This window comes from Notechis scutatus, chromosome 2 (genome assembly GCF_049901735.1).
Source record: "Notechis scutatus isolate UNSWTSFEM ecotype Mainland chromosome 2, rNotScu1.2, whole genome shotgun sequence".
Classification (NCBI taxonomy): Eukaryota; Metazoa; Chordata; class Lepidosauria; order Squamata; family Elapidae; genus Notechis; species Notechis scutatus.
In genome coordinates this window covers 41,886,419-41,908,652 of record NC_142010.1, presented here as the reverse complement: position 1 = coordinate 41,908,652, position 22,234 = coordinate 41,886,419, and the positions used below count along the sequence as shown (strand labels likewise).

At 39.6% G+C, this 22,234-nt stretch overlaps 1 protein-coding gene across 5 annotated transcripts in view; it reads right to left on the bottom strand.

Annotated features, from left to right (window-relative positions):
* ITPR1 (inositol 1,4,5-trisphosphate receptor type 1) overlaps positions 1 to 12,237 on the bottom strand; it is a 246,074-nt gene extending 233,837 nt beyond the window's left edge. For 4 of the 5 annotated variants that reach the window (XM_087954609.1, XM_087954611.1, XM_087954612.1 and 1 more), the window contains exon 1: positions 12,036 to 12,235. The gene's annotated coding sequence lies outside the window, so the exon portion shown is untranslated. Of the gene's footprint in view, positions 1 to 12,035 lie in introns of all 5 variants that reach the window. The other variant, XM_087954613.1, reaches the window with a different exon arrangement.
* Positions 12,238 to 22,234: the final 9,997 nt, after the last annotated feature.

The following is a 22,234-nucleotide window of genomic DNA, read 5'->3' as shown; positions in this document are numbered from 1 at the left end:
AGGTAAGGGGGATCCGGAGGAAGGGTTTGGGGTGTGCAGACCCCTCCCTGGCCGGCAGAACCCCCTTTACCAGGACGGTGCAGCGGCGGTCCGCAATGGCCGCCACAAAGAAGTTGACAGCCGGGCAAGTATGCGCAGGAGGAAGAAGAGAAAGTTATTGAAAGTGAAAGTTCTTCTTGGTCGACCCAGGGCTTTGAGATTTATCTAATTTAATTCCTGGAAAAGATGGTTTTTTGATGATTGTTTCCACAAGAGAAAAAAAGCGGCTATTTTGAGGTGCTGAAAGGAAAGTTTACTCTCCCTCCCGACGGAATTAAGCCGGAAGGGAGAGGATAAAGAAAATATATAAATTTGGATCTTGTTGGAGGAGATGCCTTGAAGACTTGAGGACAGAAATATAATCTTAATAAGGCTTTAAAATATAGATTTGGACTCTTTTTTTTTTATTTGTTTGATACCACCCCTGGAAGAGGAAGGGGAATTTTGGCTTGCTTGGATTTATTGAGGATTGTGGATTTTGGGATTGTTTTGCCTTTCTCTCGGAATATTTGGTTGGTGTAAGAAGAAAGAGGAATAAAGAAAAGAAAAGATTTATTTATAATGGCTTTCCTTTTTGAAGACCTGAGGGATGAATATGAGCAAACAAAGCAGCCTGCAAAGATGGCATGGAAAAAGCTTTTCTATTTCTAGAAATGGCGCTGGTCAATTACCAACAGACAATGGAACAGATGGAAACGGAAGAAGAACAACAAGGAAGAGACGAAGACGCCATCTTCATTGAATCCCAAAACTTATCTAAGGAAGAAGGAAGGAAGAGAGCAAGGAAAATGAAGGACTTAAGATCTAAAAACATTTGAGAAAAGAAAAATATGATGCAAAGTAAATATAATGATAACAAACAAGAGAAAAAGGGAACACAACAGAGAAGGGATCCCAGCAAGGCTGAGGTTAGAAGAAGAAGGGGGTAGGAAGATTTGGTGGGGGAAGAAAGAAAGGGGAAAGGCGGAGAAAAGCCTCAAAGCTTTAAAATTGGATGGGAGAAGAGGGATTTTTTTTAGAGACAAAGGATGAAATATAAATTTCTGTAAGAAAGATTCTGCTAAGGTACAGAAGATGGTATTGTAACATTTATATTTGAAATAGTAAATTAGAATGGTTTAAGATTTAATAAGAAATTAAAATGTTGAAGTTTTTAATAATGATTGATTTTAAAATGCAATAAAATATCGAAGGAAAGGAGGATACAATGTATTTAAACATTTTTGGTGGATAGAATGTACCAAGCAGAACCAAATTGGGTATTTGTTATGTTGAATGTTAATTTTACTAACTTAGGGGAGGATAGAAAGGCATCATACTCTGATTAGTGATTTCAGGAGAAATTCTTTTTATTATAAGAAGAGATAGAGGGATAATGAATGGGCAAAAGATACAAATTTAATGATTTAATTAAGATGGATTAAATAAGATAGAATTGTGAAGAGTGATATGCGCTATTATTTTAGCCCATGCAAAGAGAGGTAACTGGGGCCAAGGTACTTTACTAAAAGATTTTTTTATGTTTGTTTGTGTTTGTGTTTTATGAGAATATTGGGGAAATTATTGTAGAAAGACAGGGAAAGATTTAATATGTAATGATTTGTTTGTTGTTGAAACTTTTAATAAAACTTGTTTAAAAAAAAAAAAAAAAAAGAAACTATTGTAAGAAGTCAAGGTAGAGAAACAGTGGGTGTTTCTCTTTCCCTGAATAGGGAAAAAAATACAGACAAGGAGGCATACCCATTACTGCATATGCTAATAGAATATATTCTGAATGTATTTATGAAGATACACATGAATGTAAGAGTGGACATCTGGTATCAAAACTGAAGGTCAAAAATTGAAATAAGTAGATGGCATCACAATGTTCTTGTACAGTCAGCCAACCATGATTGAGCCAAAGACAACAAGCTTTCTACAGTCTCAACTTGTAGAAGACAGTACAAATCACTACTGACAAAGCCTATTATGAATACTAAAATGAAACAAGAAAAACATTCCATTTGATGTGATTAATGTTAACTATTGAGAATAGAAAGATAATGTCAGTCAAAATGCTCAGCATACTTACAACTGATAGAGTATGGGCTGAAAAATAGATTGACAGTATGTTGGAACAGCAAAGAGGAGATTAATTCTAGGAAGGAAGATATGGCAAAATGGATAAGGTTTAGAAAAAGCTACTATGGTGGATAAGATTGGGGGAAGCTGAAGAAGGGAAGACAATGAGGTCATAAATCGCAATCACATGATTTAAGACTCTGCAACTGTCATAAATGAAAAGTGCCCAAATTGTGATCATGTGACTGCAGGAGTGGTGTGATCATTATAACTTAAGGACAATTATATTCATTAGGTCCATATCTCACTCTCTAATCCTTAGGAAGAAAATTAAAAAAAAAACCTGTCATTCTTCAACGGGTAGAAAAATAGAAATAGAAGTCAGACACAAGAAATTTCCAACTAGAAAACTTGTACCGATATAAACCTTTTGCCTGCATTCCAAAACATTTTCTAAAATATGACCTGCTCTACAAATCCTGAGTTGAAAGGAAAACTACCATTTTAGGTAAATAAAACATACAGAAGCAGATATTGGGAGCAAGAATGAGGGGACTAAAAGTCAAAAGAAACATGATTTCAACACACCTCTCCTATGGCATTTTTCGGGCAACTACTACAAAGATCAGTAATCTTTTGGAAAAGTTCCACATCACCACTTCTCAACCTTACTGGACTGGGAGCAGTGATATTCAAAATACAAAGAGAATAGAAGATCAGAGCCATTTTTATCTTAATCACTGCAGCAGCCAAGAAAACATGTAGGACACACATGCATCCTGTTTTCAAGGGTAAAACTACCATGTTTCCCAAAAAATAAGACCGACTTATATTTTTTTGCCACCAAAAAAGACATTAGGTCTTATTTTGGGGGGATATCATCCACTGACTAACCTCACTTGTACGCATCATCCCCAGCCTCCTTTTCGCTGTCAGAGGACTTCGGGAACTTCTTCTGTGGCCAGCAAGTCTTTCCTGAAGGCCTCTGTAGCCGATAAGAGAGCTCCGGATCAATCTGGAGCTTTGTTATCAGCTACAGAGCCCTTCAGGAAAGACTTGTCAGCCTTGTGGCGGCAAAAGAAATGGGCCGGCAAGGCAGGTGTTGGGGTGTGCAAGGGCTGGCTGCAACTGTCCAAAGGTAAATAGTAGAGCAGCTCCATCACCAGCCCAACCCCACCCTAGCTTAATTTTTTTACCCATGCACGATGGAGTGTGCAGGATCTTAATTAGGGCTTATTTTGAGGGTAGGGCTTATATTGGGTGCATGTGTAAAAAAAATCAAGCTAGGACTTACTTTCAGGGTAGGTCGTATTTTCAGAGAAACAGGGTATGCCCACGCTTAATTCATTCAAAAATATTACATAGATCTAACAAATACAACCAATCAACAAGAGAGGACAAACCTCATCTTTCATCAATGTGGAAGGAGAAAAAATATTAGAAGCCGATACATATATTCAGAGGTACTCTTCTGTTCATCTTTAAGCCCTCACAATAAATCAGAGAAGTTAAAAAATCTAAAAAAGACAGAAAGTGAGGGGGGGAAATTGTCCTGCAAGAAGGCTTCTCCAATACTTACAAATCATGTCACATCTCTCAACCAACATTTCCTCTATAGTTGCAAGTTTTGTCCCCAGCGCCTTGATCCAAAGAAGTAGTCACACAATATGTGGAGGCTGCCAAGTCTAGGAAGATACAATCCAGCAATGCTTTTCCTTCAGCAAATAATGATTCAATTGGGGTCCCACTAAAGATCCAATCTAGGTTAGACTGGGCCAGTAACAAGCAAAAGAGAAAGTGGATGGATATAGAATGAGGAGGGGTCCTTTGGTGCTCTCTGAGCTTTTTTCTTGCAGATGTTTCATTACTCAAACTAAGTAACATCATCAGTGCTAGAGTCGGACGTCCTGGTTTTGCATGTGGTAATTTGCTTGGTTCTGGGCAGAGATAAATACTGTGGTGATGTACTGCCAAACACAAGAATCTTCCTCTGCCAATGCTGACATCATTGACTCTAGTTTGGATCATACTCTCCTTGGATTATCATTTTCAAACAATCATCAAAAAATGAAACAAAATGAAAACACATCCCTCTCCCAATCAGTAGAGCTATTCTGCACTACAAATATTTACATTGTTTTCAAATTTTGAATTCTGCAGTCATTCTGCAGAATGCATGACAGTTGAGAGCATGATGTTGTGCAGTGCAAATTTGTAAGTCTGCAACTGGGGCTTAGTGCATTGCCACAAATACAAAATGAGCCACTAACCTGCCTAATAAATGGGCTACCCACGTTTTACATTTCTGGAACACACACCAGAATGATTTGCTTGTGGTTGTTAAAAATACTAAATATTTCCCCAAATAGAGAATTAACAGCTCAAACTAACTGGGGATTTCTGAGAATTTCAAAAGAGGAAAGAGAAGAATTGCAAAGGGAAGAGTTGTTAAGAGCAGTATGTGATAAAAGACTATCTTCTCCAGTATGGTGTCTTTTGAATGGGCTGTTTTAAAAATCCTAAAATTCAACCTTAGCCAAATTTGCATAATAAATAACTAAATCTTCAAGTTTCCAGTAATCTCCTATATGAGTATTCCTCAACCTTGGCAACTAAGATGTGTGGGCTTCAATTCCAGAATTCAGGATGTTAAGGCCATAAGCCTTAACGTTGCCACAGTTGAGAAATACCACTTTAAAGGGATCCAAGCAGTGTAGCTTCCAGATTTTTTACCACTAGTGATAATACATAATTGGTCCTCATGATGACCTCTGCCTTCAGTCTTAGGGAATCAGTTGCTCTGGCCTTACTTAAATAATTCCAGTCCTACATTTTTGGTTCCTTTGAGTGAATATTGATTCTGGGCACAAAGAATGATAGAAAGTACAGATATATACAGTAGCAAAAGCAATAGCACTTAGACTTATATATCACTTCAGTGCTTTATAGTTCTGTCTAAGCAGTTTACAGAGTCAGCACATTGCCCCCAACAATCTGGTCCTCATTTTACTGACCTTGGAGGGATGGAAGGCTGAGTCAATCTTCAGCCCCTTAAAGATTGTAGGAATGTGGCTACAGTGGCTGTGTGAGCAGAGTTACCCTACAATACTGTATTCTAACCACTGTGCCACCACGGCTCTTACACAAATATTAAACTACAAGAAAACTAATAATTGACATAGCCAGGAAACAAGTTTCTTCATACATCTGGAGGCCAAGCTTGAACACAGAACCATGTCTTTAGGTTCTTACGAAAGGCCAGAAGGTTAGGGCCAAAATGATCTCTGGAGGGAGAATGTTCCAGAGGGCAGATGCTACAGCAGAACAGGCTCTTCTTAGCCACTGAACAGCCAACACTTCTTAGCCATTGGGACCCAGAGCTTTCCCATCCTGCTGGATTGGACAAGATGGGCAGAAATAATGGGCAGAAAGTATTTCTTAAATAATCTTGACTAAACAAACCACGAAGCACTTTAAAACTTGTTTTGCACTGGAAGACAACTGGCAGCCAATGCAGCTCACAAAATTGTGGGGACTTGTGCACAGAATAACCAGTGCCACTGATTACCCATATAGCTGCATTCTGCACCAGTTGAGGTTTCCAAGTGTCCTTCAAGGGCAGCCCCCATGTAGACTGCATTGTAGTAGTCCAGATGGAAAGTTACAAGAGTATCTGTAACCACGAGCAATTCAGAAACAGTCCCAACTGCCACACAACCTGAAGGTATGCTCTTTAACTAAGAGCTGCACGTCTAGGAGACCACCAGATTGCACACTGGATCTGTCTGAGTCAGTGCCAGCCCACCCAGAACAAAAGACGTAAGAACCCTGGCACTGGATTTCCAAAGCCATTTGGTCCTGCTTTGGCTGAGCTGAAGCCTGTTGTATCCCATCCAGGCCTCCACAGCCTCCAGGCACTGAGACAGGATGTCTCACATAGCTGCAGGTGATGAAATAAAAATGAGTGAGTGACATAGGCATACTGATACTATGTCACCCCAAATAGTCAGATGAACTTAACCATGTCATGTTAAAAGGAGACCTGAAGCCCTGTGGCACCCCACATACAGCCCACATCCCAGACAGTGGGCTGTACCTCATCAACACCAACTAGAACTGCTCATGGAGGATGGAGAACCAACACAATACAGTGTCACCCATTCCCAATCTCCAGAGCCAGTACAGCTGGATACCATCACTGATTGTGACAAAAGCCACTGAAAGATTAGGAAGACTCAGAATGGATGCCCTATTTCCATCCAATCCCACCAAAAGTAATCCAAAATACTGGTTTTGTCTAAGTAATTGGACTAATAAAAAAGAGCTATACCTCATTACTCCACATATTCCCTTCCCTTCCCCATCGCACTTCTATAGTTAATCATCTTTTTCTGCCAAAAAGTTCAGCATGAAGAACACCGTGCCATGCTAAGTATTTTTAGCATGGACTCCAACACTAATTGTCAGTACTGTGAGTCTCAGGCAGAGGCACCGAAGAAACAGGAGTCAAGATAACGCACACTGGTGTTTTTATATTCACCGAAATAATTCCTTATTTAGAACCTAAAAGCCTGTCAAAACCCAAAATTAGCTCTGAGAAGACAGAAACTGCATTTCTCCCAATATATCAAACTGAGAACCAACAGCTAGAATACTTGTTCCTTTATTCCAGTGAGTTACACAAATCAACTCATTTTATCAAAAATGTACAGTATCTGTCAAATCCTCAAATGCTGCATTACAGCCTTGAGAAAACTGGAGCTTGCTGCCTGCTAAACCAGCCTGTTTCAGTCTGATAACTGTTGTGTGGTTGGGATAGCCGCCGCATGTCAGTAGCATCCTTCACTGTTATATTTAAAAAAAATGCTTTGAGAAAGTGAAATACATCCTGCCACATTCAAATGTGCTGTTAGGATCACAAGGGGCTAAGCCTCCACATAGGCACTTGTGGCAGAGGTGGTATTCAGCAGGTTCTGACCAGTTCTGGAGAACCTGTAGTTTGATTGATTGAATAGTTCCATCTTTTCCTTTGAGAAGACTAGAAACTTCCATTCCAGTCTTAGATGAGTTATAGTTTACTGTTAAATCCAGATTGATTTACAATAACTGTTGTGTCTTGAAGCAAGCATACTGATCACCATTAACTAAATTCAAACTATCTGCTAAGCCATATTACTGTCTATTTAGCATTATATTGAGCCAGTCTACTATAGATTGTTCAGTAAACTACTTCAAACCATTCTATACAACATGTGTGGTATGATGGATAAACTAGGTAACTGTAGCATATTGTAAGCAGCTGGAATCTTGTATATTTGATGGGCAGCTATTTAAATCAAATAAATCAAAGTTAAATAAGTCAAGATTTAACATGGTAGCCAAATCTAGCAAAGTACACCAGGAATAGAGAACCTACAGCAGGGGTGTCAAACTAATGGCCCATGGGCTGGATGCGTCACAGCCCATGAGCTATGGGCTGGCCATGCCCACACCCAGTTTAGCAAAGGGGGGCGGGAAGTCACGATACGTCACGTGATGATGCTGTGACAATACGAGTTTTACACCCCTGACCTACAGCTTCCAAAAACTGCTGAACTACAACATTCAAGAGCTGCAGATGCTGGGTCTCCATCAGTGGTCTAAGTGTAATCAATAGTCCCTTTCAGTAAAAGACAATTTCTTACATCCTAACTTTAGACATTAATTTAACCTACTTGCACACAACAACTCAGGTCAGGATATACCATGTTGGTGTACTTGGTAATATCAAACAATTATTTCATTACTATTGTATTTCTTTTCTGTTACTGTATGTATTGAGAATATTAATTGCATTTTCTGCTTCAGGTATTTTGAGCAATGTCTGATTATTAGTCTTTAATAAGAATCATAGGGTTGGTAGAAAACAAGAGCCAGCATGTACTCGAATGTCCACTATTCAAATATATATCATATACATTTTTAATAGCAGTAGAATATCAACAGGAAGTTACAAAATACACATTGGGAAGTATGTAAGAACTTTTTTATTTAAAAGGTCCAATTATTGTAGTCTAGGTAACAACTAAATATTTAGATTGTTAGTTACCAAGACTTTAAAGAATTAGGCAACCGAAGTCACCCATCTTTTGACCATTTAAGACCCATTCATAGCCAAATTTGAAACAGTCATGCATGTTTATATAAAACATCCTTCAACTTATACAGCAAATATTTTTAAAAGCTTGATAGAAGCAAGAGTAAGCAAGCACTCAAATTACTATCTCAAAGTATATCACAAACATTTTTAATGGCAGTGGAATATTAACAGAAAAGAAAATATGCAATTTATCTGTTTTAGAAAAGAATCTTTGCTATTTGCAATTATATTGGTAATATTAAGAGTCCTTTTTTGACATGGGAAAATATTAAAGGACCTGTCTGCATACAGAATGCAGCCTAAAACTGAGAGAAATGACTGATGAGCTCTTAGTTGAATTCCCAGTTTATCCATACACTTATTTCGCAGCAGTAGAGAAAATACTATCAAAGAATCTCACATGTTATGACTAATATGCCTTAAAAGCAGACAAGACCTATCTTGAAGCGATATGGTAAAGATTACTTATATGGGGTAGATTTAAATAATGTGCTATGTTGTGTGGTTTGTGTGTATTGGATTAGTATGTTGTATAAACTCAAATATTTTCAATCATGAACTATGATTTTATGGCATGGTAGGATTTTATACAGACTCAGCCACCTCCAATTATAAAATATGATTCACGGCTTAATAAATTGCATGGACATAGCAAATCAGTTAGTTAAACACACACATATACACTCAGTCCAAGAAAACTGTAGTTCCATCGGAATGTGTCCCAGTGTCTTTGGTTAAAGTCTGCATCCTAACAGTTGGATGGGCAAAGAGGAGAGAGAACCATGCCAGGCATATTGTGACATCATCATGCAAACCATGTAATTTACACCAATTGCGAATGGAGAGGCACAGAATAATGTATTAAAATAAAAAATAAAAACACCAATAAAAACAGTATCAGTAAGAACCAAATACTAAATAAATACAGGAAAATATGAGTATAAAATGCAATCCCACTTCAGTCTTCAAAGGCACTCTGGAAGGTCATTAATAAAGGTAGTTGACCTGTGATTGAGAGGGAAGTTTTTCCATTATTCCAGGATCTTGGGGCCATAATCGAGCAACAGTGTCTGCAGGTCTCTGCTGAGATTGGGAGGATCTCAAGAAGTTTTGCCCCAGCTTGGTCACTTCTACCAGGGAAGGAGATTTGCTAAGGTCAAGGAATAGATGGCTGTTCAGATCAAAATAACCTTTCAAAATGTACCTGAAACCTTCTTAGTAACCAATGTAGCAATGTACTCCATTTTCCTTAATAAAATGAGAACGCTAAAGCCCCCAGTGGTAACATAATGTTCTCTTTAATTATGGTTTGCAAATCCACAATGACTGCTTTCATACAACATGCTTGCTAAACCCAAACCCAAACCCAACAAACCACAGATGTCAAGGAAAAGGGAGCTATTTCTGCTAGCCCAACCTTAATCTTTATGTTGCATGTCTCCAAAAGTGAGTAGGGAAAGGTCCCATTTTGGAGCTGCATTCAGGATATTTGGGGTGAATTGGGTTCCTTAACAGTGTACTAGCCTTAAGACACTCGTTTTTGCCCTATCAAGTCTTTCAAACTGCAAAAACAACTTTTGACTTCATTCACTCTGTTGGCTTCAAAGGAAAACTGGAGATATTGGAAGATTACACCAAGTACACTCTGGAGACCACATGCAAAGTGTGATTGGTTGTTCTGCAAATGGTTGGGTTATTATAAGCACATTGAACTATGTATAAGTACAAAAGAAATACCTTCATGAATAACCTTGCTCATTAAACCAACCTTCTTACCTGGGATTAGAAGCTACTAACTACAAAATTAATTTTGTCAAAGGAATCCAGAGAGAAACCAGGAAATGACAGAGCAGCTAACATAATACCTACATGGAAAAAAGATGGAAGAGAAACCATTTACAGAGCAAGAGCCATGTCGAAGAGAAATCTATAAGACTTCTGCCTGGGGCAATTACTTAAATTACTTTGAGGTTCTGTTCATACAATGTAAGCCTTGGTTTGTTCAAAGCCAGTTTAGTGACTAAGCTACAATTGGCTCATTTCATATAACTTAAGCCATAGCTAGCAAATCATACTAGCTTCGCTTACACAACACAATGACACTTTAGACAAGCATGCTGTGCACACTCAAAAAACAGAATGAATTGAATAAACAGTTAATCACAAGTAAGCAATTCAAGTAAACAGTTTGGAAGTATTCATTGCTAAAAATATATATATAAAGCAACCCAACTAAGGCCTCTTATTTTTTTTCAAAGGCAGGAAGCAAAGGCTATACACATCTGGGTGAGGATAAGCAAACAAGAGACCAAGTTTGCAGGTGACACAACATTTTAAATGTCTAAATATCATAATAAGGCAGGTGGCAATAAAATAGTAGCCAAAATTTTATGCAAGATGGCTGTAAGTGAATCAATTAAGTTGAGCAACTTTTTTGTCCTTATTCACACATCATGGAAAGCTGTTAGGTGGTCTGTCATTATTAATTTACTACAATGTGTAAACTTAATTGTTTTGTTGCACAGCTTAGCATTTTATAAATTCAGCCAATTTATGCTTAATGAATAAAATGTATTTAAAGAAATGGTTTTGTGCAAAAACTAGACACAGTATAAACAATCATAGGAATTGGGTTGTGGTGGAAAGCACAACAACAAAAAATGTCCTTTCAGTAGGCAGAAAACAGTTAATCCCATACTATAGATCAGGAAAGGGACTGACTTTTTAACTGTTTGTGTTATCTTTAAATAAACACAAAGTATCACCATGCTAAGAGCTATTAAAAACATGGCTCTCTTTAATGGCTTTTTATCCATACACACAGGCTTCTACATATGCAAACAAGACAGGACTGAGACACCCAAATGCCCAAGCAGGGTTTGCTGTTGCTTGTATGGCTGTATCTTGGTTTATCTTTTCTCCCTCTCACTCTCCAGGAAATCCAGGCTAGTAGGCTTGTGCATTACAACTCAATCGCTTAATTAACTCTCAAAAGTTAAATCTCCGAGTTAAATTGGAGCATCGGTGCAACGCAACTTTTCACTCTTAACTTCATTCAGCCAATCCGGGTCAGCTTTCTTCCGCTCCTCTTGAAAGAAACGCGATCGAAACTTAGGCAGTCCCCTCGCTCCTCAGAAGTCAAAAGTTTCCTGCCCCAACCCAACCCATCCGGGCCGGACAAAGCCTCTCAAGCAAACCACCAAGCCGGGACCCTAAAGACGACATTTACACGAAACCGTTTAAAGGGGAAAAGCAGCGGATGCGGAGCCACATGCGAGTTTTAAGAAAGCCGGGGAACCCTCGCCCCCACCGAGGTTTCCTCTGTTTCGTTCGCCAAACACCATCTAGATACGCACAAACCTCGTTCACATCTCCCTCAACTTATCCGCACCCTTATAACGGTTTGTTGCATCCGTTTGCCAGGCAGGTTTTTGGGGTTTTGTTTTGTTTTAACTGACCGAGAACTCCTTCTCACAAACGACGCCTTTTAAACGAGGTTTGCTTTTCCTTGCAGCCACCCCTCCCTCTCAAAACTCTCTCTGCTTCAGGTGACGGGGGCTGCAAACTTCGGGGTGGGAAAGAAGAGTGGCGGGAGGAAAGCGGCGTCCTTTGAACTGTTGCTTCTCCCCACCGCCGCCAAAGCCACGGTTTCCCTTCTCTAGAAACGGGATCGGACCGATGAGGAAGTGAAGGTGGGGGGTACAGCGTTTAAAGAAGCTTGCAGAGCCAAGTGTGAGGGGAGGGGGGGACACTTTAGCCGGGATGTTCATCTCCACCACCCTCTGTTGCCTTTTACCTGATTGCATTGGGATCTCGGCTCGCCCTGGAGCTGGAGCGAGAAAAGGGTCATTAGCAGCTTGGTAATCCCATGTCCCTGAATTTGCCGAATTCCGTTAGGGATGCAGGCTCAGCAGCTCCTGCTCCGGCTTAAATCTCAGCGGGGGAGAAAGAGAGGAGAGAGAGAGCTCAACAGCACAGCCACATAGTTACTGCACTTCTGAAGCTCGGGTGCAGCTGATTATATACTCCCGACCGGTTTCATGGGCAATGTAGTTCCCACCGAACGAATCACACCGCCCTCTGCCAGCCAACGGAGTCTCAGAAAAGGACTACCGTTCCCAGCATGCTTCCCGTCTGGAAGGACGGGGCGGCTCGAGAGGCTCGGACATCAGAGCAATGTTTCTCTGTCAAAGCAAAAGGAATGTTCGGTTAGCGGACCGTGGAAGTTTCCCCTTCACGGCCTTTTTTTTTTTTGCTTTTCTCTTCCGTCTGCCGCTGTGTCTTCGGTCCAGCAATACTCTCCCTAACCCGGTCCCGCTATAAGAAAGAGGGGAGAAAATTTTGTGGATAGTTTTTCTCTCCAGCCCCTTCCCCGGTGTTTTTGCAACTTGTCGACTCTTTTCCGAATTTCCTGGAACGAGCCAAGAATTTTGACCATCTGCGGCATCATGAAAGACTTATTTTATTTATTTATTTATTTGGTTTGTCAATTGCTTACAACATAATAGGTATAAGTAAAAACATAGTTATGAATACATGGATATATATATATAAGAAAAATAAAAGAAACAGTAGGACAGGGACGGTAGGCATGTTGGTGTGCTTATGCACGCCCCCTACAGACCTCTTAGGAAAGGGGTGAGGTCAATAGTAGAAAGTCTAAGGTTAAAGTTTTGGGGACGAAACCAGAATCCGGTAGAGTATTCCAGACATTGACCACTTTGTTGCTGAAGTCGTATTTCCTGCAATCAAATTTGGTGCGATTAACCTTGAGTTTGTATCTATTGTGTGCTCTTGTGTTGTTATGGTTGAAGCTGAAGTATTCATTGACAGATAAGTCATTGCAATGTATGATTTTATAAACTATAGATCGGACCAAAGGCGGCATATAGGTTTTCTAGGTCTAGAATTTCAAGTCTGGTGGCATAAGGTATTCTGCAACGAGTAGAGGAGTGGAGAACTCTTCTTGTGAAATATTTCTGGACTTTCTCAACTGTGTTAATATCAGATACATAATGTGGGTTCCAGGCTGATGAGCTGTATTCAAGTATTGGTCTAGCAAATGTTTTGTATGCTCTAGTTAGTAGTGTAATATTACCAGAGAAAAAGCTAGGTAGGATTAGGTTAACAACTCTTCATGCCTTTTTGGCTATGTAGTTACAGTGGGCTCTAACACTTAGATCATTTGAGATGAGTACTCCAAGATCCTTGACAGAGTTTGGATCATCAACAAGGTCTTGACTATTCAGCCTGTATTTTATTTTCTGATTTTTTTTTTTGCCAATATGTAAGACAGAGCATTTGTTTGTTCAGATTTGAAGTTGCCATTTGTTTGACTGTGATAATAGAAGCCTAATAGAATTCAGTGATGTAGATGGATTTTTTTTTGTTTTGTTGTTTTATCATTTTATATCTCCCAAGTAGTTACACTGGACAACGTACAATACTTAAAAGAATATAATGGAATTCTTTACTGGCCAAGTGTGATTGGACACACAAGGAATTTGTCTTGGTGCAAATGCTTTCAGTGTGCACAAAAGAAAAGATACATTCGTCAAGAATCATCAGGCACCACACTTAATAGTCATAATATGCATAAAACAATATAAATACTGTAGTTATAAAAAGTTAAGCTGCCATTATTAAAAACTATTAGTAAAACTTAAAACATACAAACCACAAAGCATCGAGAAAGTGAAACTATCAACCATAGTAGTGGTTATAATATTGTTGTAAGCTGCCGAGAGTGACTTGACATCTTAGGATGGAAACACCAAGCTGGTGACGTAAATCAGTATTTTTGCTTCCTGTGGTTGAGACTGCAGCTCCTGAGTCCTCTTCAAGGCAAATCCACATCTTTCTTTCCCAATAGAAAGTTAACAGAGTATGGGCTACTGTGCCCAAGCCATCCCTGTTCCACTAAGGCCGTGATGGTGAACCTATGGCACTCATACCACAGATGGCATGCAGAGCCATTTGTGCGGGCACACGAGCCCCAGCCAAACTACCTGCACTGCGCATGCACGTGCCTCCCACCTGATTTTCGGCCCGTTTGAGGCCGTTTGAGGAAAGCCTCTGCAGCCTCGGGAGGCGGAAAAATGGGCCTTCTGGCAATACCGGAAGTGCCGAAATAGGCCCGTTTTCAGCCTCCTGAGGCTCCAGAGCTTCTCTCGAGCCTCCGGGAGGGTGAAAACGGCCTCCCTTGGGCTCCAGAGGCCCTCCAGAGGCTGAAAATGGGCACCTCTGGTATTTCCAGAAGGCCCGTTTTCTTGCCTCTTGCGACTGCAGAGGCTTCCCTCGAGCCTCCAGGAGGGCAAAAATGACCTCAAAAAGGCCGAAAATCAGCTGAGAGGCATGTGCATGCGCAGTGCAGGTAAGGGGGTGGGGCAGGGGTGTTGTATACGCATGTGTGGGGGGGAGGGTGCATTGTATTGTGGGTGCCAGCACGCGCACACTTTCGGCACACCACAACAAAAGGTTCACCACTGCACTAAGGTATGTGATTGCCAGACATTATGACCTTCTATGTAGTATCTTCTGCTTTCTACAAAAGTGTATAGATTCAATTTTATTCTCGTGTCCTAAAATATTATTTGTTGTGTTTCTATGCTGCCAGATTCAGAAGACAAATCCTGGGAATTTACAGAATAAAACATAAATACATAGTAAAAACAAGGAAAACACAGAAGTACAAAAAAACCAAATGGGCACTTTCTAGATTTGACTTTTGACTTCATTCTTGAAGATACCCTGCCCTCCCATTTAAAAGACACAAAACCTGTGTCATTTTGCAAAGTTCAAAGATTTATTGTTTTCACTGCAGCAGACTTACATGGATATCCCACTTGATTATGAATATCTGTTGCTGGAGGGAACAGCAGGAGAGTTTTGTAACCTGGGAATTTTACTTGTAGCTCTCTAGGGAGATTTGTCTGCAAACAAGAAGCTGCTAGATGGACCTTGCTTTATTATACTAAGGCTTTCATTTTATAATTTCATGGCATTTATCCTCCTGGAAAAATTAACTAGTCATTCTATGTATTTCATAAGGCAACAACATTATCAACCGAATCATTATTACAAAATATAAATGAAATATAACACAACCTGATCCCCAAAGGAGGCTTGGCTCCCTAATTAAATTTGAATTCATTGTTTCTGATCTGTTTGCTTTGCTAAGAATGTCACAACAATGGAGGATCCCGGACAAATAAAAAGAATCCCTGGTGTGTATTCTTGGCCCACTGGAGATTTCTCAAACTATGGAAACATACTTTGTTAATAAGTTTTTATCCAAATTTCTAATGTCAACAAAACATTTCTATATACTCATTTAAAAAGACTTATTTTAAAACATGCTGAAAAGAAATGGAACAGACTGACTGGTCTCTGTCTTGGGTATAGATTAGGGTTGTTGCTAGACGGGTCAAATATCTGTGTTTCCCCGAAAATAATACCCAGTCTTATATTTTTTGGACTACAAAATAAGCCCTAGTGCTGGAAAATAAGCACTAGGGCTTATTTGGGGGGAAACACAATTTCAGGGTGATCAGCCTGGCTGAACGCCCCATCCCCTGGCATGCGCACAAAACACTGTGGGCACACGGGGGCCGATGTCTGGCTGTAGCCTGCTGGCCCCTTGGTTGGCGCACTCTGGGGCTGCGCACCCCGCACAGTGCAAGTGAGTTGAGTACCTGGCCAAGCAGCAGATGGTAGCAGAGGCATGGGGGAAGCATGCAATCCGGACACACTGCGCAGGCTGCAGGCAAGCTGAGAAACTGAGGACGGAGTGGGAGGCTGGCTGCGGGAGGCTTGTCTTCACATTTCTCAGCTTGCCTGCGGCCCGCACGGAGCATCAGGATTGCCTGCCTTCCCCATATAAGACACCTCAGAGAATGCTTGATAAGAAGAAATTAAAATTTAATTATTGCCTTCAATGGTCTGCACACATATTTGCCATATTTTGGCTGAAATCCACAACACTCTTAACATGAATTTAACTTAGTCAAGAATGCATTTGTTCTGATTGGCAATACCACCAGCATTTGGAACTGATGAAAGCATCAAGAACTGCAGACTTCTCGTGCATAGGAGGATGATCAGAGTAGTTACTATATTATACAAAATGATAAATCTACATCTAGTTTTTATATTTCAGTGTCAGTGACTCCCTATACACTGATACAACAAAAAATGTTAAGTTTGATTTATCTGAAGCCATTTACCCCAAATATTAAATATATTGGAGTTTTTTAAATAAAAATGTTGCATATCAATTTTCTTCAGTTAATAAGCAAGACAATGCATTATTAAGTTAAACTTTAATGTGCAGTCAGTTTGGATGCACACTTACATGAGGACCTTTATTTGCATGCTGATTATTCCCAGGGCCCTTTTCCATTGCTTAATTTAAAAAATGTCAATCACAATCTTATCATGATGCAAGGTAAAATTATGCTTTGATTTCAAGACATCTTTCTGTTTAAAAAAATATTTCCTGGTACAGTTCCCAGCACTTTTTCACAGTCAGTGAACAGGTACATAGCCAGAAAATTGCATTTCATCATGATGTCTTAGAAATATTTGTTCAGTAAAGTGAGGATTGTTTTTCTTCAATTCCCCCCCCTGCCCCCCCAGTAAAAGAGATGTGTAATCTCACTTTGTTCTCCTTTACCATGTGTTTATTATACACATAGAAGAGGGATAGCGAACACATATGAAAATTTAGAGAAATGACCTAGCTGTTCTCATAAATCTTCTGTTACAAGAAACTAAGTGTTTGATAAGACATAAATTTGAATTTATCTTGTGACTCCCACAGATCTGTTTTGCCATAATTTGTCTTTTGTCTAGGCAAATGGAGATACCATTCAAATAAAACTACCTAGAATTGTTGGGTGTGGCAAATAAGTTGAAAAATAAATAAAGAACTAAGTTGCAGCCATTGACTATTTTTATTACCCAAAATTGTTCACAGGGCACTGAATCATTCTACTGATACAAATGCTCTATGTTAATTAATTTTTAAGTAAAAGAACTATAATCAGGAATTTATCTGAAGAGAATGGCTGATCTTAAACATAGTAGCATAGATCTGAAGATTTCTACAACACTCTTGATATTGATATTTAAGTCTGTTTGTAAACTGAGCAATTTTAATTGGAATGCATTTGTTTATTAGTTCAGTTTACAAGGGACCCATTACCCAATGACTTTTTTTTATTTTACCTCTTATTTAATTCAGGGTACAAAGGTTAATAAATCTTAGGTTTTAATATCTAAGGTAAAAGCAGTGATTTTCTTTCATATTATTTATATACCACTGAAAGTGTTTGCTTCATAGTTAAAACATGTGATTTGCTTGTGTGGTTAGCATGTTGTATGAACTCAGAGAAATATAATTCAGTATTTGAAATGTATTTGAATATACACTGCTCAAAAAAATAAAGGGAACACTTAAACAACACAATGTAACTCCAAGTCAATCACACTTCTGTGAAATCAAACTGTCCGCTTAGGTAGCAACACTGATTGACAATCAATTTCACATGCTGTTGTGCAAATGGAATAGACAACAGGTGGAAAGCATAGATATTGTAATGACGAGGCAGTCGAGTTGTTTGATCATGATCAACTGAATCATGATGATCTTTATTAGAGTCTAGTCTTGCATTTATACACATTTTTAATTATCCTCCAACATTGGTTAACTTTGGTTACTGCTTAACTTTCGTTACTGTTTAGCATAATAGTAATTAACACAATTAATTATCTCTAGTTAAAGTCTAACATATGTTTACTTCCTCTCTCTAATCCTCCTTTAGATTAGTGACTTTTTGCCTGAGTTGTATTTGCTTGGAAACATTCTTTATCTGAGGTTTGCCATCCGAGATAGGAATATTCCTGGAATTACAACTCTACACATAGACAATTAGCAAGACATCCTCAATAAAGGAGTGGTTCTGCAGGTGGTGACCACAGACCACTTCTCAATTCCTATGCTTTCTGGCTGATGGTTTGGTCACTTTTGAATGCTGGCGGTGCTTTCACTCTAGTGGTCGCATGAGACGGAGTCTACAACCCACAAAAATGGCTCAGGTAGCGCAACTCATCCAGGATGGGACATCAATGTGAGCTGTGGCAAGAAGGATTTCTGTGTCTGTCAGCGTAGTGTCCAGAGCATGGAGGCGCTACCAGGAGACAGGACAGTACATCAGGAGACGTGGAGGAGGCCGTAGGAGGGCAACAAGGACCACTACCTCCGCCTTTGTGCAAGGAGGGACAGGAGGAACACTGCCAGAGCCCTGCAAAATGACCTCCAGTGGGTCACAAATGTGCATGCGACTGCTCAAATGGTCAGAAACAGACTCCATGAGGGTAGTATGAGGGCCCGACATCCACAGGTGGGGGTTGTGCTTACAGCCTAATACTGTGCAGGATGTTTGGCATTTGCCAGAGAACACCAAGATTGGCAAATTCGCCACTGGCACCCTGTGCTCTTCACAGATGAAAGCAGGTTCACACTGAGCACATGTGACAGATGTGACAGGGTCACATTTTGCTGCCTGAAACATCCTCCAGCACGACCGGTTTGGCAGTGGGTCAGTAATGATGTGGGGTGGCATTTCTTTAGGGGGCCGCACAGCTCTCCATGTGCTCACCAGAGGTAGCCTGACTGCTATTAGGTACCGAGATGACATCCTCAGACCTCTTATGAGACCATATGCTGGTGCGGTTGGCCCTGGGTTCCTCCTAATGCAAGACAATGCTAGACCTCATGTGCTGGAGTGTGTCAGCAGTTCCTGCAAGACGAAGGCATTGATGCTATGGACTGGCCCGCCCGTTCCCCCCCAGACCTGAATCCAATTGAGCACATCTGGGACATCATGTCTCGCTCCATCCACCAATACCACGCTGCACCACAGACTGTCCAGTTGTTGGGGGATGCTTTAGTCCAGGTGTGGGAGGAGATCCCTCAGGAGACCATCCACCACATCAGGAGCATGCCCAGGTGTTGTAGGGAGGTCATACAGGCATGTGGAAGCCACACACACTACTGAGTCATTTTGACTTGTTTTAAGGACATTACATCAAAGTTGGATCAGCCTGTAGTGTTTGTTTCCACTTTAATTTTGAGTGTAACTCCAAATCCAGACCTCCATGGATTGCTAAATTTGATTTCCATTGATAATTTTTGTGTGATTTTGTTGTCAGCACATTCAACTATGTAATGAACAAAGTATTTAATGAGAATATTTCATTCATTCAGATCTAGGATGTCTTATATTTGTGTCCCTTTATTTTTTTTGAGCAGTGTATGTAGCTCGGATTGGTATAGTTGGGCTGTGGGGCTGAGCTTCAAGCTTGGCAATTTGGTTGTAAATGTTTCATTACCATTCAAGGACCCATAGTCAATGCACTTGACGAGCACATTTCAAAGCACATTGATGATGTCTCTTCAGCCCAAATAATTCAAATATGGACAAAAATCAATACTGGACATACTTTATGCCTAGTATAATGTTTAGATGCTCTCTCTATTCAATGTTCTTTTGCTCCAAAATTTATTGCTGAGAATTAGGAAGATCTATGTGACATATATGTTCTCCACCTAACATCAGCCAGAAGTCAACATGTTGATCCCAATATTTCAACCCATTATCTCTTTCTCCTGCCTTCCAGAATCAACAGCTATATGGATACTCATTTCCTGCCCTTAAAAGTTTCTGCCACCTGTTCTTTGTTTATAAAAGAACTTTCTCTGCCATAAAAATTGGAGATTTCAGCCTCACCAGCTTCAATTTTTAGAATAGTTTAGCATAATGAATAAGATCAGACTTGTGTTAACTCTGATATAGTAAGGCATGCATTTGAGAATTTACCCATGCTATCTAGCTATTTTATGCGTCTGATGGTTTAATTGCAGCTGATGAGCATCCTGGAGGAGCAGATTACCTAGACCTGTTTCCATTAGGTTTCAGGGTAGAGTTTAATATTGCAACAGCTTTGATCATGTTTGTTGATCACCTCCAGAGTTGAGATGGCGGTCTTTGTTCTCTTTATTGGCTTTAGATATCATTGACCAAAATATCCTTTTAAGCCAGTTCCATGGGTTGGGGATTCTATGTTATAGTGGTTCTCTTCTTTCTCAAGGGCCTGGTACAGTTGGTATTGGTAGGTCTCTCCTTTGTGGCATGCCCTAGAATTTTATTCTCCCCCCACTCCTTTTCAACATTTACATGAAACTGCTGGATGAGATAATTCACCAGTTTGGGGTCCTATGTTGCTTTAACTGGGATGACCTTTGGGTAACCATGCTAGATTCCTTTTGATATACAGTCCTAGAATTCTTCGCTCATCCTTCCCAGGAACATCCCGTCCTCCATCACCATAATGAAGCAGCACAGTGATTGCTTAAAGTCCACACTGATTTGACAGCATATAATCAATCAATCACATGTGATAGACAAATGGTATCTTTTTGGTTTAGTGTGATCTCAAACTGCACATGCTTATCCCTAGGACTACAATAAAAGGAGTAAGCTAGAACACTATTGTGCACTATTTAGCTACGGGATTTTTTTAATTTTATTTTTACTTTCAGGGAAACATGAGACTTAAATAAATATATTTGAATATGCCACATTGTTTTTACTCCTTATATAGGAAATCTTCCAAAATTTGGCTCATATGCAATGGAATTTAATGCTGCATTCCAAAATTGGATTAAATTAAAGCAATTGCTTCTTTGAATTGCATCAGTTCAGAAGCTCTTTGGAAAAAGATATAACTTATCAAAAGAAGTGTATGCTTTCATTTCATAAGAACTTAAGTCAGCAAAATCTCAACAAGTCACAGATGAGAGTTTGGCCTATTTCATTCAGTTTTAAAATCCTCTCAATCAGTAGTGGGATTCCATTTTTATTTTTTTTACTACTGGTTCTGTGGGCATGGCAGGGGAAGGATACTGTAAAATCTCCTTTCCCTCCCGCTCCTGGGGGAAGGTTACTGCAAAATTCCATTCCCTCCCCACCCCACTAACCTGCTTTCCAGCTCCATTCTCCTGTGCAGGGCAACAAAAGAAGACCCAGCCAATCAGCTGGGACTCAGGAGGCAAAGAATAGAAGGGGGCAGGGCCAGCAGAGGTGGTATTTGCCAGTTCTCCGAACTACTCAAAATTTCTGCTACTGGTTCTCCAGAACTGGTCAGAACCTGCTGAATACTACCTCTGCTCTCAATGGAATGTATTTATTTATTGGCTTTCAAGGCCACCATATTCCAAAAAGATGCTGGACAGTTTATAATATTTAAGATTACAACATTAAAGATAGCCAGTGTGTGATTTCCACTGATTGCATTATTTATTTTCAGCTTTTATGATTTTCTAAGGAGTTTCAAAAAATTCTCCCTATCTCATGTGGGTACATCATCTTTGTCCTTTTATTTCATTTTATAGGTTCTTTAATTTTGGTATTGTCTTGTTACTGGGAATGACATTGTCACTGACCAGATCAGGTGGAAGATAAACCCTTCATTTATTGAAATACGATTTTAAAAAATCATATTCCAGGAGCTCTTAATGATATCCCAGTAGCTAAATACCTAGTAACTCATTTAAACACCTGTATTTTCTGCCTTATGTTCCTTTCACTTCCTAAAGCCTGGTAACAAACAGCTTTATCCAAAATAGAATTAATCCTTAATTTCAGTTTATAAAGTGATTTAGCAAAAAGAAATAGATGTCCGGATTTTCCTGCCGTCGCGCAACCTCGCGTGCTGGAATGAAATTTCCGAGTGAGTGGGAAAAAAAAAAAATATAATAAAATATAAAAATATATAAATATATAAATATATAATATTATAAATATAAAAAAAAAAAAAAAAATCCAATACAATATCCAATCCAACATATATCTATATATATATATATCTATATATCTATATATATATATATATATATACACGGTAGGCGGAAAGTGGTCAGCTGACGTCTTC